At 39.3% G+C, this 16,945-nt stretch overlaps 1 long non-coding RNA gene across 1 annotated transcript; it reads right to left on the reverse strand.

The window, feature by feature from the left end:
- Window positions 1–12,824: 12,824 nt before the first annotated feature.
- LOC126729074 (uncharacterized) lies at window positions 12,825–13,911 on the reverse strand. The gene is made up of 2 exons (XR_007656483.1): window positions 13,704–13,911; window positions 12,825–13,601 (listed from the first exon to the last, which is right to left on the reverse strand). It is a non-coding gene; the product is annotated as an uncharacterized LOC126729074 (long non-coding RNA).
- Between the last annotated feature and the right edge of the window lie 3,034 nt (window positions 13,912–16,945).

The following is a 16,945-nucleotide window of genomic DNA, read 5'->3' on the forward strand; positions in this document are numbered from 1 at the left end:
TGGTAGTTACCTATTTAGCAACAACAAGTTGGTGTTAACTTGTAGGCTACTGGCAGCCATGAGAGTGGTTTTTGTCATAGGGGCTTATGATTGGGGGTTGCTTTCCTATGGATTCTTCATCGCCTACTTGAGGCAGGTATCACACTAGGGCATTAGGAACCTTAAGGGATGTTGACAAATTTTGACATGGTAGGCATATGAGTACATCCCGGCCCTATGACTGCAGTATATTGGCCTTTCCATGACAATATATCCTAGGGCATATGCTTGGTCTCTCTACAATATTTCTAGAGTCGTTTTGACATAATGGACTACTATTAGTGTTGTGCTTGATTGCGTCACCTAGGGTGAGATATGAAATAACTCATATGATGAAGGGTTGTTGGCTAGGCTCGACGTCACTCCTACTATGGCTTATTTGCGCGCACAGCGCTGGTTTTAAGCTTTGACGAGCTGAGAGTTCTTTTTGGCTGAGAGGGCTTTCCATCAGGTCATGCCAATTTTCAAAGTACCTAAAGATCCACCCCTTGAGATATCTTACCTTGAGATGGTCTTGGACGACCCCACCTATGCGATAAGCTCCTTTGAGGGCTTCCTTATAGTGGACACAGATTATGGTACCTAGTTTTTGGGGTCATCAGCTGGAACCATCATTGATGATTGCCCTATAACCAAGGGCAAAGGCCAGTTTGAGATCTCATGTGGAGACCCTTCAAGCTCGGGTGAGAGATCTTGAGAGTGCTACTACTACTAAAGAAGGGTACATGCTGAAGGAGATTGCTAGAGTATTAGCTCATGAGAGGGAGTGATGGTAGAGAGAGCGAGAGAGCCAGACCGTTGCCATGGAGAGGGAGAGGAGCTAGCTTATTACTGAGATAGGCATGCTCCAAGGGTATATTGGCATCCTGATTGGTGAGATGAGGGGACATGGGATGCACGTACCCCCAGCGCCTTATATTCTAGGCAGGGATCCTCCTATTCGAAGACACGAGACCGAGTACATGCCACTTCCTCTAGATCCTACTAGTGGATAGGGATTTGCCCTCGTTTCAGATTAGGCACGAGGCCCTACACCAGGGCAGGCTTCATTTTAGACTCCGGGATGGGTCCTAGGTTCTTCAATTGGGGTGAGCTAGTCCTTCTTTTAGTCTAGCTGCTAGTGATGGTGCCAATAATAATAACGCTAAACGCTTTGCAAGTGACTCTATCAGAGACGATGATTCAACTTCGGCTAGCCACTGTTGTTGTATCATGATGTAGCCCCTATGTGAGCATTTATATATTTCCATGTACTCTTTCAGACATTGCCACTTGGTGGGCTAGATATGTATGTATTATTGCCCCATAGTGGGCCCGGATTGTATTTTGATATTGCCTCTTAGTAGGCCTTTGGCCATGTATGTATTGTCGCCCCATAGTGGGCCTTGGATATATATTATCGCCTCTTGGTAGGCTTATATGTATGACCTTGATATTATCGCCTCTTGGTAGGCTTAAATGTATGTATGGACATTGCCTCTTGGTAGGCCTAGATGTATGTATGGCAGTAGCACTTTAGTATTTATAAGCCTGTTGTACCACTGTTGTTATTCATGCATTGTCGAGTTTTTAGAACAACGACATTCTTGCGCTAGCTTATATTCCATATTCACTTGCATAGTACCGTACTCTCATGGGTTTACCAATAAAATCTGATATTGATTGACCCACAAGGGGAGACGAAAAAGGAAGAGACCGCATAAAATAAAACTGCCCCAGTGTAGGTTTTATGCGATTCTTAACATGAGAGGAAATGTTCTCGGCTAGATAGACCTATCATTGTACCCAAAATTTTGATTTTGATCATATTGATGCATGGAAATGGACTAAGCTACACAAAATAAACTGCCCTAATGTGGATTTTGCGTGGTTTTAAACTGATAAACTGACTTGAAGCGAGATTAGAATCATACTGGATGATTATATGATGATGGGCTTCTTGACAACCCTGATTATGAACATGGACTCCCCTAAGCGAGATTTTCTCAAGCTCGCCATGTGGTAGAATGTATTGACTGACCCAATTATCCATTAAACCGACTGATGCTTTCAAAAGGCTCCTTAAAGGAATAACGCACAGGAATTGATTTCTGCGATCTTCATACCATGTTGGATGGATTGCTATCACAACTAGGAACGGTTTTGGTGCTGTCCCATCATATGTCCTGGCGACGGGGGCTGAACCGACCCTTGAATCGTGTGAACTGAGTTTCAACAATGAGGTTCAAGATATTCTGAGATGATGGATGAGACGTGCAAAAATAAACTGCCCCAATGTAGGTTTTGTGCGGTCTTGGTTTGTGCAAAAAAACCCAAACGGACCAGTTTGCTGCTAAACCGCTCTTGTACCACTGTTAGTGCGAAAATCGAGGGAATCTTTATTTCGAAGATGACCAAAACTTTTCATTTTTCAAATTCGGTGGTCAAAAGCATATGGGACTATGCTGGGGGGCTTAAAAATCCCTAACACGTGTCCCAAGGCCCGACAGCCACTTATTGTGCGCTGGCTAGGGCCGGCGGCTAATAAAGGTGCGCTAGCCTCGAAATTCATGCACAAAGGTCTGGGCGCCCCCCACTCCTCCCATATTCTGATTTACGTTTTTCAAGGTGATAGGTCAAGAATGTATTGACCCCTCATAATATGTTAATTGATTAATTAGCCAAGTTTATTAATTAATCAAATTAACATGCAATGTACGTGGCAGCACAAACAAATCACCAATTAAACTAAGTGTGCAATGGAAATTAAATTGACACGATGATTTGTTTATAAATGGGGAAAACCTACACGGTAAAAACCCCACCGGGTGATTTTAAGGTCACCACTCTCGAGAATCCACTATTATCAAAACAAGCGGTTACAAGTAAAGGAATCCCAGTACCTTTTACCAACCTACAGTTGAACCCATACCCCAATACCCAATTGGACTTGTTCTGTAGTGACTATCTCTCCTTTTTAATGCACAACTCCTAGTACGTGACTAACTAATAGATGCGCGGAACCCAGTACGCGACTTGATCACCAACTTGAGAAAGATGTTGGCTGCAAAGTTCTTCAATTTATCACATAATGAAGATCAAGAAGCTCCTTGGTCACAAAACCCTAAGGTGTACATACATAGCAGCCTCTTTATGAGAAAGATAAACTAGGGCATATGTCTCCGATTCACAATATGTTTGTGAAAAATTTTTGCATTAAGTTGCATCAGCTGTGATGGCCCTTAAAACAATCCTTATATATGTTTAGGGTTGTGATAAAAGAAAGCCTAAACACATACTCATGGATTGGATGAAAAACAGCTCTGAAAAACTGAGTTTCGTAAACCTCGACAGATAGGGTATCTATCAAGCTAGTTGTCAAGCTTCGAGCTTCATAGCTTTGGGCTTCACAGCTTTTTAAACCTCGATAAATGCTAGCTGTCAAGCTTTAAAATCCTACACTTTCTCACTTGATTCTTGGACAGACTTGCATGGTTTTAACACTTGAACTTGAAACCTTATTTCTTGAAGCATTAAACATATCCTAGATCTACCAAATTACAAGTAAAATGCGTTTTGTCAAAGGATTAACCAATTACATAAAATATTGACATATATTCCTAACATCAAATCACATATGTCCTAACATTAGGTCTTCTCCTACCCATTTTCTTCACTGAAAACTATTAGAAACACCATTTTCTTACACTTTTTTGCATGGATCAGCATTAAAACACTACACTCTTTCAGATCTGAGCATGGATGCAATTGGGTTTGAGTCTTATGACACAGTTGCGGAGCTTGAGAGGCAAACTTTCCTTGAGAGGGAGCTTAAGAGATGGTGGGCTTCATTCTTTTCCAAGGATCAGGCTTACATCAAGCGGTTTCTCGAATATGCCACTTCACTATTTCACACTACTCTAGATTGGCACTTACTAGAGGCCATAGTCACTTGTTGGGATCCCACTTTGAGGTGCATCACCATCGAGGATGTGGACTTGGTCCTTACTTTGGAGGAGTATGATTGCTTTCTTTCTCTACCAATCTCTGTGAGTTGGGTCTATCGGCCACTAGCTCAGCCTTGCTATCGCAAGCGATTGGCGGATGATTATAAGTGGTCTATCGCTGAGTTTAGAGAGTGGAGAGCCACCCAGGATCCGTGCTTCATCATTGACCTATCGATTCCTGATCCACTTGATCCTCGCCTTTCTACTGATATATTGAAGGATTAGACACTAGAGTTTGAGGTCAAAGTTGAGAGTACTCTTAGGGACCTGAAAGGGTGCTTGAAAAAGGCCATTAGAGATATGGATTGCTGCAAGGAGGCCATTGATGCCATTGTGAAGAACTTTGGTGAGTTGGGGAGGACATACGAGGTTGAGCTCACCACACTTTAAGCAGAGTTCGCATAGATGGGTCAGATTCCTTCAGTCGTAGAGGTTGAGTGCACTTAGCTAAGATCTCGGGTTACAAGCATGGAGAGTGAGCTGGCAGATTTTACTTGAAATGTCACTATCTTAGGCTAGACAAGAGATAAGGAAAGAGCCACGATGGAGGTTAGTCGTGCCGCGACGAGTAGCAGGGCTGATGATTTAGCCATGAGGCTAGTGCAGGCTACATCCTACATTCACTCTACTTTAAGTCTTGAGTATAGGTCGGCCGATGAGCCCAGTGAGCCACAGTGGCATTTTGTTGTCTCTAGGCTGAGGTAGCCGAGAAGGAGGAGGCATTGAGAGTTGCTACTGTTGAGATTAACACATTGTAGGTTTTGCTTGATACAGAGAGGCAAGGTTACACCTCGAGTCCCAATCTAGAGAGGGAGCTGGTTCATCTTTGACATTCATATAGCAAGCTTAGCCTAGAGATTTGGGCTTTGATGTTGCAAGGTTGCTTCATACCCATTCCTTGGATGATCTAATTCTTCTTACCGGTTTTGGGGTGCTATGCAAGGTGGTGTCAGATCGTTTGGGCCATGTTTGACTTATTGAAGTCTCTTTTGTTTCTTTTCCTTCCTACACATGAGCTATGTAGTTAGTATACCACCATGTATGGAAAGGGTCGTCATAAATTGCTAGGTGATTACGTATGGCCTTCCAATTTTGTGGTTTTTAAAGCATAGTCTAGTTTGTAAGCATGCTTAAAAATGGGAAGAAGGTGGAAACAAAGATGTTTATGCATATATTGATCATCAGGAGATATTTATGTTTATGCGATTTGTGTTTGGAAACATAATGATGAATGCATGAAAGGATTAGAAAGGCACAAAACAGGCATTTTTAATGAATATGTGCATAAATGCTTTGAAAATGCAAGATCATACAAATAAGGATGGTAAATGTAAGTCTATGCATATCAATATCTCAGGTTCCAAAGGATACATCCTATTCTAGATGGATCTTTTCCATTCCCATTGGGGTACACCTTTCACTGGTGTGTGCCATAAAATCTTTGAACAAACCGTAAAAGGTCATGTGCGTTGCAAACATAGAGTAACTCTTTGGAAATCCAAAGGCACCCCTATATCTCCGTCTTGGAAAGGGTCCATCCTTCTTTTCTTGATCTTAATCATAAACCCAAGTAGATTCAGCTAATTGGTTTTTCTTTTAAAATGTGACGGGCCTGCCTACATACCTCCACTGGGAAGGATTAGGTCATCACGTAATTCAACTAAAATTTTTGATTGCCTTAATTTTTGTCTAGACAGCCATTTTGGGTTTTCAATCTAGCAGGCTCCTTCACACTCATTCTTTTGCTCTTCTTTTGCGTAAACCACCCTTTCGGGTTTTCAATCTACCTTTTTATATTTTTGTATTTTTTTGTCTTTTTATTTATTTATTTATTTTGTTTGTATAGGAATGTAGAAAAAGAGGTTGCATTGGAGGCTCCCTCATGCAAAGTACTGTATGACAGCATCTGAATTAATGGGCATATTGAAATTGTGCCCATCCATGTTGGCTAGGATTAAGGCTCCTTTGGAGAAGGTCTTCTCACCATATACATGCCCTTGTAGGTTGGGACAAACTTTCCTTTGTAATCAGGCATGGCCTAGTTATGCTTTTTCAAGACTAGATCGCCTTCTTCAAAGACTCTAGGTTTAACCTTCTTGTTAAATGCTCGCTCAACACGACGTTGGTACAATTGTCCATGACACATTGCGGTCATGCACTTCTCTTCTATCATGTTCAATTGCTCATATCGGAAACGGGCCCATTCAGCTTCTAACAGCTCTGTCTGTGATAAGATCTTGAGAGATGGGATTTCTACCTTTACGGGGAGGAGAGCTTCCATGCCGTAGACCAAGGAACACCTCTGGTGTGTGATTGAAAAATGAGTCAATTTTAATCAAGTTAACAAAGGTAAGTGAAGTCGCCACCAATCATTGGATTTTCTCTAAGGTATGATTGGTCACCTAACTTTTTATTTTATTTTATTACCAATCCTAGGATAAGAAAAATGTTGTTTTTCCTAATCTAACATGGATGGATAAAAAATATTGATTCTTGAGTTCAGAAGACTGGTTATGTGTAGGGAAGGTGTTAGGCACCCCATAACACCTGTCCAAGGACAGTCTTTTGTTTTGGTAAAATCTTAATTTAAGGATTTTGGCATTTAAAAATGAGCTATTGGCATTAGCTTTCAGGGTTTTAAATGAATTATGCTTTGAGGTTTGGTTTCAGAAAGGGTATGATCTTGATCGATGCTTCCCTAGTGTGTTTGGAATCGGTGCCAAATTTCCACAACGAAAATCTCATAACATTTCACCTTATTTTCGTGGCAGAAATCTGACAATGCTTCGACTCAAGTGTGTCATAGCACACAAAATGCTATTCTCATTAAGCTTTCACCATGAGAATACGGCAATGAAGGTGCCCCATTTTCACGATGAAAATCTGACAGAGTTTCTCATTTGGTGCGCTATGGCGCATCGGTAGGGTTTCAAGCCTATGTATACGATGCATGCTAACATGCTCATGCTGGGACGAGCTGGAGCCCCTCAAAGTGTTAAACATATTGATGCGCATCGCATACACGAGGAAATCGATATCACTTGGTGACATGGATTGGGACGATCACTTCGTAATGATCATGCACATAATATAGCACGAATATGCACCTACAGTAATAGCCTTAGGCACATATCCACGAGAGTCCATCATACAAAGTGCACGATCACCCACACATAAGCATATATAGATATACATACAAGCACAATGCTATCACACAAAGTGGGAAAGTAAAGCAGACATTACCTATATCCCAATGGTATTACCCAGCAAGGTACAGGAAATGTAAAACAAATATTGCCATACCCAAAGAAATTGGCCCAAGAAAAGTGTAGGAAAGATAAAGGGTACATGGTGAGGAAACCCTAATACAATGCTCTAGAAAAGAGACTAAGAGAGAGAGGAAAAAATGTAACCACTCGAGGAGGCTAGGCCTCCTAATCTACTAAACATTGTCCTTTTTGGGCTTACATCTTGCCCTTATTGTTTGTGCCTATGAGGCCGTGTGTTCACTCCAAGCGTCCTCACTCCATGCATGTACAAGCAATGACAAAGGAAACAAGCCAACAGGCAAGCAAGGAAACAACTAGAAAGAAAGCATGCAGAGGGATGACCTAAAAAGGAGAGCCAAATGGGGGCAAACAAGCATGTTATCAAACAAGAGGGGGTGTCCTAGGAGGACAAATGTAGGTTTGGATCGGGTGTCCATAGTTCCATTGGATTAGAGTATGGACGACACACGTGCCATCAAAATAAATTCCTATAAGGGACTTCAGGTCTCGTGTATCAAATACGAGTATGAACTCGCATGAGATAGTAGGAATTAGGCTTGATGATACAAGCAAGCAAGGACTCATGCATGAATATGTAGGTAAGCGTGCAAAGATGCAAAGAAGCACAGAAAGCCAAACGGGTGGCACAAAGTAAACAAGGCAAGCATAACATCATCGCACAGAGTGGAGAAAGGTGTGTATCAAGCACACCAACATCAAGGAGATGTGTCTCATAAATGGTCACATCCAAATAGGCCATAAGTGGGATGGATGCAACCACAAAAGCATGTGGCCCCAAAGACCAACAAGCACAAGCCTATGGAAGGTAAAAAGCATGGCAAAGCCTAGATCTAGATAGGCAAACATGGATATAAAGCATAGATACTGGCAAGCATACACATGCATAAAAGAAATAATCCAAACCCTTTGATATAGGCCTAGGTGTATGGATGTAGGCCTAGACCATAAGATCTAGATCTAGACCGCAACATTCTTTGCTACTTTTGATACATGTGCAGGTACAATGTGTTTTGGCCATCACAGGAATACTTGTATAAATGTATGCTCACTAAATTGTCTTAACTTGTTTTTGAAATATAAAATTGGTTAGACGTGTTTAATGTGTGTGTGTGTGTGTGTGTGTGTGTGTGTGTTTTGGATCTATGTGATTAACATTTTTCTTGATGAGAGATTATTTTGAGAGATTAAAATGTTGTTTGGATCTTTGATTGTATAGCATGCTTGATTGCATTCATATCTATGTTTTTCTCTTCTTTGAAAAACTGTTTTTGAGCTTCTCGACAACTTTTGGACACCTCTCGATAGATTGCTATCTATCGAGCCCCTTTTTCTTTTTGTCTCGATAGAAGTTAACGCAATCTTGATCCATCAAGCTTTCTGGACTTTGTCTCGATAACTTATCGACAAATTCTCGATCCATCGAGAAACTTTCTGTCTGCTCGATAAATCCTCGACAGCTTCTTAATCTGTCGAGATCCACTTGCATGCATTGTTTTTCACATGTTTTGCATATTTCTTTTATATTGTCATCCATAGAATCTGGTTTCATCACATTCATGCATTTATATGGATTCTTTGTACCCCCTTGATCATCTTTATATTTCTCAGGTGAAGCTTTCTAGCTTCTTGTACCCTTTGTCAATCATGACAAAAGGAGGAGAAATTGTGGAGAAAATGTGATTTTTTTTTAAGATTCTACATGTTAGGGGGAGAAATACATGCCTTTGTAAGGGGGAGATGTGTTTCATCTTGCTAGGGGGAGCTTCTTTTGGCTTCTTCTACTTGTACACCGGTCTTGTGACTATGTTTACATACATTATGCTTATCTTGATATATATTTATATGATGATGTATGTCTTCTTCACCTACCTCTACATATGTTGTTTCTTTTCTTTCTTTATACACATGTTTCTTTATTGTATGCAATCTTTTATTTCTGTTTCACACTACGATGCCTTGATGAGTTTTGTTTAAAATGTTTCAGAAATACAAGTTGTCAAAGTCTTCCATGCCATGAACTCTCTTTTTGCAAATTTTTTCAAGAGTTTGTGTTAGAGTAGATTTTATTGTATTCAACAAGTGAGTATGAGTTGAGTGATTATGACTTCTCTCATATGTTCATTTGTTTGTTATGGTTTTGTCACGGATTGCCAAAGGGGGAGATTGTTAGGAACATATGTCAAATATAGAATTGTTTAATCTTTTGACAAAACACACTTTACTTGTAAATGGGTAGATCTAGGATGTGTTTAATACTTCAAAGAATAAGAGTTCAAATCTAGTATTAAAGCCATGCAAATCTGTCCAAGAAACGAGTGAAGAAGGGCTACTCATTAAAGCTGGACAGATTCCTAACAGATTCTATCAAGGTCTCGACAGCTGCTCGACAGATAGTATCTATCGAGGTTTAATGAATCTCAATAGCTGCTCGACAGATACTATTTATCGAGGTCTTGACAGCTACTTGACAAATACTATCTATTGAGAATTACGAAATCAGAATTTTCAGATATGATTTTCAGCCCATATTGACATGTATGTGCAGGATTTCTTTTCTCACAACCCTAGACATATATAAGGCTTATTTTAAAGGCCGTCACATATGATAATACAAGGAGAACACATGCAAAAAGTGACCGAGTGCCTTATTCTCTCTAGAAGAAGCTACTGCGTCTTTATGCCTTAGGGTTTTGTAATCAAGTGCTTCTTAATCTTCATTGATGATGAAGTGAAGAACTACGTAACCAACATCTTCTTCAAGTTGATGAGTTAGTCACATACTGGGAGTCGTGCATCATTGGTTTGTCACGTACTGGGATTCGTGCAAAAGGGTGGCGTTTATATATTGAAGAGTTCAGAGGTTCTGAAGTGGTAGAAGGTTTCTGCTGTAAGTTCATCTACGAGGATTGTAGAGACTAGGGACAAAGGTTTTGTACTAGATCTAAAACTTCTCTTTACTATAGTGAATTGCTTTTAGGGAAGGTTTCCCCCCAGGTTTTTTACTGTGAAACTAGTTTGTTTCATTGGTTTTCCTTGGTCATCATATCTTGTCTTATTTACTTTTCTGCTGTGCATGATATTGACATGATATTGATGTTTGTTTGTTTTAACAAGGTTTATTCATAATAAATCTAATTAACAACTTGGGTTTAAAACTTATTAATTCTATCAATTAGGGTCTAAATTTCCCAACAAAAAGGATGGCACCAAGAAGGGAGGAATGCTTGATAAAGGAATTCTGACGATCACGACGACAACATGATCATTACTCTAGGAATTATACATGGATGGGACCGCCAACCAGAAGGGTTTTGGGGTCAGATTATTCTAATATCTCCCGAGTACATAACCATAGAGTGGTCACTGAGATTAAGCTTTCCAAACACCAATAATGAAGCAGAGTACGAAGCACTTCACGCGGGCCTACATGTAGTAAAGAAATTTGGAGGCAAGGCAGTCGAGATGTTTTGCGATTCAAGGCTCATTGTGGGGTTGGTGGTAGGAGAATTTGAGGCCAAAGACCAAAAGATACAATGGTACCTAAGTCAAGTGAAACAATTATAGTCGAGCTTTGAGATATTCTCTATAAAGCAAGTTCCCAGGAGTAGGAATGCCCATGCTGACTTGTTAGCAACCTTAGCCACCTCATTAGGAGAAGGTGTACCAAGGATTATAATGGTAGAAGACTTAGTGGCATCTAGTTAGGAGGGCCAAGTCCCAATTGGAGTAAGTACAATACATGTTGGCTCGAGCTGGATGGACCCAATAGTATCACTCTTAAAGGATGGTACACTGCACGAAGATAAAACCGAGGCCAAAAAAATTCAAAGAAAAGCACCATGGTACTAGCTCTCAGAAGAATAGAAATTGTACAAACAATCGTACTCTAGGCTGTACTTGTTGTGTGTTCATCCTAGGGCAGTAGAAGCATTACTGGAAGAGCTCCACAAAGGAATTTGTGGTAGTCATACCAAGGGAAGGTCTTTATCACATAGGGCTCTTACTTAAGGATATTGGTGGCTTAGCACGCAAAAGTTTGCTCAAAACTACATTAGAAAGTGCGATCACTGCGAGAGATTTGCCGTAAATGTTCACCAGCTAGGAGGGACCCTAAATCCCCTTACCAGTCCATGGCCTTTTGCACAATAGGGCTTCGACATAGTTGGGTCATTCCCAAAGGCAACTAGAAACCAAAAATGGCTCCTTGTCGGGATTGATTACTTCATTAAGTGGGTCAAGGTAGAGCCCCTCTCTAATATCCAAGACTAGGACGTAAAGAGATTCATTTGGAGGAATATCGTCACACGATTTGGGGTCCCACGTACTCTTATATCTAAAAATGGTCTCTAGTTTGGTAGCAAGGCTTTCAGAAGATATTGTTATAAGCTAGGCATAAAAAATAGATATTCTACTCCAGCCTACCCTTAAAGCAACGGATAAGCTGAGGCCACCAACAAGGTTATTATGGACGGGCTAAAAAAGAGGTTGAATGAAGCAAAGGGTAGATGGGTAGATGAGTTACCCCATGTCCTATGGGCATATCATACCACGCTGAGGAGATCAATTGGAGAGACCCCCTTTTCAATGACGTATGGCTCCGATGCAGTTAATTCTTTAGAAATGGGTTTCCCGACGATAAGAACTGACCAGTTTGATAGAAGCAAAAACGAATAGCTCCTCTTTGCTAACCTGGACTTGGCTGAAGAGAGGAGGGAGATTGCTGCTGTTAAACTGACCCATTACCAACAAAAGCTTAGACAATGATACAACAGAGGCATCAAGGCAAGGGCGTTCGTATTAGGGGACCTGGTCCTAAGAAAGGTCGTAGGGAACACTAGGAATCCTACATGGGGAAAACTCGAGCCTAAATGGGAAGAACCCTATCATATAACATCAGTGGTAGGAATAGGTGCTTATCGTTTAGAAGACTTGGACGAAAACACTATCCCACGGCCTTGGAATGTAAATAACCTACGAAGATATTATTATTAATGAATCATACTGAAATTATTCAATTTTTGTCTTACTCTTAAAGTTTTACTCTTACTAGCATCTTCGTATTATTCGTTTTGCTCAGGCTAAGTGTTAAACAAAACCTCGGCTATGTTTGACTTCTCGGGTCACATACCTTATGTAAATTAACTCTTACAAATAGAAAAAATGGCTAAGTATTAAACAGAATTTTGGCCATGTTTGACTCCTCGAGTCACATGCCTTGGTAAATTATCTCTTTCAAAGGGGAAAAAAATGGCTAAGTGTTAAACAGAACCTCAGTCATGTTCGACTCCTCGAGTCACATGCCTTGGGTAAATTAATTCTTAAAAAAGGAGAAAATGACTAAGTGTTAAGTAGAACCTTGGACATGTTCGATTCCTCAGGTCACATGCCTTGGGTAAATTAACACTTGAAATGAATCAACAAACTTATAACCAATACAGTGTGGTGGACATGCACTTAAAAAAAAAAAAAAAACCACACAAAGGACAAGATGCAAATACAAGCAAGTATCAGTCAGATAAAAGTAAAACTTTCATCATTCAGTAATCATGGGACAAACAGTACAAAAAAGAGAGGTAGAAAAGCCTACTAATTAAGCTAAATTACAAAATTGGAGCTCTTATTGTAAAAGATTTAAAAAGGCCTATCCTATCCTCTAGAGTTTTTCTTTTTACTCCCTAGCCTTGTCCCCTTTCTCCAATGGCCTTTATCGTGGCTCTCCTTTTCAGGTGGAGTTTGAGAAGTTGGTTCGGTAGAGCTTGCCGCTGGGGCGGACGAGCTGGCTTCGCCCCTAAGAGCAAAAGGGTAGACAATCTTTGATGGATCTTTGAGCTTCGAAGATGAGTCCACCCCGACAGCATTAAGAGCTTTAGCCCAAACTTGGCGGCAAAACTCTCGACCTAAATCTCTCATTTGGAGGGTAAGGCTGGCTGAAGTCTCTTTCTGCCCTAGTTCATAGGCAGCTTGTTAAGCCTTGGTCAGTTCTACCTCTTTCCCTTCTAGTTCTTTCCGTTGGAGTTTAATCTTCTCTTTAGCAATGGCCAACTCCTCCTCAACTTTCCGAAGTAGACAATGTTGCTCCTCAGCCCGTCTCTTAACACCCCCTTAAGGCAGCTTCAACGCTTTTTCTTTCCCTCTCGACTTCAGCTAACTTAAAGAGGGAGTCCTTGTATTTCTTCTCAACATCAGTCTAAGCCTTAGTGGCGGCAATTTGGCATGACTCCTCTTCCTTGGATTTGGAAATGGCATGGTCCACCCACTCTTCAACAATGTAGGAAACTTGAACTGCCTATATATATATATATATATATATATATATATATAAGGAAGAACAAGAGATTATGTTAAAAAAGAAGGGATATGGGTTTGGAGCTCAAACACGGGAACTTACCACAACCAAGTTTCTCTTCAGAGTAAGGAACACTTCATGCTTCTTCAAATTCCAAAGCTCCTCCATATCTCGGGGAAAGAGTAGAGCCTGCTCAATGGAGTCAGCCACATATCTAGCTCTCCCTTGTTGAAATTCTCTATTGGAAGAATTAGAAGGGAGAGGAGCCCGTCCAGTACCAATGAGAGGCTCTAGACATTAAAAAAATTATTTTCTTTTCTTTTCTCTCACGTTCCCTTTCTTTTACTTATTTATTTTCTCGTCCCTCATTTGCAACCAAACAAAGTGTAAAGAGTCGGGGTTGGGCTGCTGGGTTGCATGCGTGGAACCACGTGTAGAGTGCTATTATGGACCTATGACCTATCCACTGGTTCAAAAGGGACTGTTTTTATTCAGATTCGAAAAGCCAGATATTATACAATCCATTAATATAATATGGGAAATGCTAACGAGTGTCCTAAAGGCACTCGTCAATAATCCATTTAAAGAAAGTTTTTATGGGAAATGAAAAAAAAAAAGTAATTAATACTTTGACAGCTTTTTTCATTTCCCATAAAAGTGGTATCAAAACTTTCTAAAATGGATTATTAATGAGTGCCCTAAGGGCACTCGTTAGCATGACCCATATAATATTAATACTCTCAGACAACAAACTTGGTAATTTTCTCCTTAAAAAAAAAAAAAAAAAAAAATTGAAAATACATATCCCAAAATTTACGAGGCACGAGCTTCCTCACATCTCTTTGTCTTGGACGGTGTAGTGTCAAAATGCCACGTATTCAATTTTCATATGCCCTCCATTGTTTGCATATTTTTACTATTTTGTTTGTTTTTTTAATACAAATTTCTAGTTCTACCCCTCTCATCCCCAAATTTCTTATCATTTTTCGGCAACTTTATGCTCTGTTTGGATGTTGGGGGAATAGAGTAAAAGAAGGAAGGGTAAGTCAAATTACCTTATTTTGGATGTTTTTTAAGGAATGAGAGAGAGAGATTTGGAGGGATTCTAATTACTTCTAACCCTTAATTTTTAATTCCCCCAAATTGAAGAAATTTGGAGGGAGAGTAAAATAGAGAAATGCTTAACCAAATGAATTGCTCAATTTACCCTATCATATTAACAAAATTACAATGTTCTATAACGTTAAAAAAAAAAAAAAAAAAAAAAAAAAATTGTAACCAAAAAAATTCTCTCAAACTCTTTCAGCTCTTTCAGCTCTCTCTCTCTCTCTCTCGACTTTTTCACTCTTGGACTATCTTTCACTCTTCTCTCTCACACCTAGCATTCTCTCACAAAGGTAAACTCTGTTTTCATTTCTGTTTCATGGGTTTTTTTTGAGTTGAATCAAATAACTATGTTCTTATAATTGTGATTTTATTGGATAATTTCTTATTAATTGTGATTTTATGGGGATAATACATGTTATTTGTGAGTGGGTTTCAAATCTGATGGCTATTTTTACTTAAATTTTAAAGTTTCAAAGTATTGCTCATAAGGTGTTTGATAAAGTGCTTGAGTGGGTCTAGATTGTGAACTTGCATAAATTTGTATCTCAATGGTGATTGTAGCTATATATGGATCTGTGTTTCTTGTTTATTTTTCTCTAAACACTTGCAATCCTATTAGTTCGTGATATATGGATGAACTAGGTCTTTGTGATTGTGTATACAGTGTAAGTTTGATTTTATGGTCAAGTCTTTAATGATTGGTTTGTATTTGTGATTTTTATTGGGTAATTATATATCGGTGCTCCATATATATATATACGCTGAGGCCCTATTGCCTTAACTTTGTGCCACAATATAGCAGGCAAAGCCTTGACAGCTTCCAAAGCATCCTGTGGGTGTTCATCTTGGAAAACTTTATTAATCTGGTCATGTGATGGAAACAAAACTTAGCTTGTGCATCATTATTAAAGTGGCTTGTCTGGCTGTGATGATAGAAGTACTAATCTAGTTATGTATGCAAGACCAAGAAGCTATGGAGAATATAATATGATTATATGTATATTTCCGCATGAATATGACATTCAAGATTTTTGTTTGATTGTTTGATTGATAGCAGTGAAAGCACTTGCATAAACATGTAATTTAACAATTATATTTGAATTTAATGGATTTGAGAATATGTAAAGTTGAGCATGTGTTTAGAAAACATTCAGTAGGTAGAGTTAATTTTGCCAGGAATTTGTTGGTTCAGTGAGTCAAATTTAGTATCTCATTTGGGTTCCACTTCAACCTAGTCCTAGTCACTTGCTTCAATTTTAAGTTCTATCTGTGTCAATGACTTTTTGAAACATTCAATCCTTTGAGTAAAGAAATTGTTCACTCACAACAGTAATTAGTGATTTCATCTTGTTAGTCTTCTTGCTGTCACAAATAAGTGCACATTGCCCTATTATAAGTTTTGCTAGAACAACTCCAAATGCAAATACATCAGTTTTGGGGGTCACCTAGAGCTCCTTCACGGATCTTCACTCAAATTAGTATTTGAATCGTATGGTTTGTTTAATCTTTCAAATTTAGGCTTGCTGAAAGAAACTGCAGGTTTAAGAGAATGTAATGCCATGAGTACTACTAGAACTTTTATGCTCTTTTTGGGTTTATTTATGATTGAATGGTTAATTGTCAATATTCTCAAATTTGGAATAATTTAAAATTTTCTGTAGTTTGCTTGATGTAAATTCTGTTCAATGAAAATTTTAAAATTTTCTGTAGTTTTTGCTTAATCTGTGATAAGGATAACAGATAAATACATGCTAATACAGAATATTACATTTTTTATTCTGCTAATCAGCTCCAATACAGCATGAAGCATAATTCTGGAGCCAGTATTGAAGAACAAGTACATAATTTCTACATATTGAATAGGCAAATATGCTACAATGACATAAACAAAGGAAACATGCTAATAATTTCTAAACTTCAGGATCCAGCTAGAGGATTGGTCTGATCCTTCTTATAAGTCAGTGCGTTTCTTTTTTGTTGGCATGGTTTCAGGTAGTTACTTCCTTTCTGCATTTGAGGGGCCTGTATCATTTCAATACCCAAGTGTTCACATCAAGTGAATCAAGCTACTGAGACTACAGGACATTTGTAACTCTGACCTTGTCGCTGCCTGCTTATTGGGGTTTTCACAGATAGACCTAATGCACCAAAACAGAAATATTGGCTCCTCGACCTTCTATGACTGGAGCCTTGTTTGGTCAAATTTGGTGTTTCATCATCAAATAGTTGATTGGAGG

This window comes from Quercus robur, chromosome 5 (assembly GCF_932294415.1).
Source record: "Quercus robur chromosome 5, dhQueRobu3.1, whole genome shotgun sequence".
Lineage (NCBI taxonomy): Eukaryota > Viridiplantae > Streptophyta > Magnoliopsida > Fagales > Fagaceae > Quercus > Quercus robur.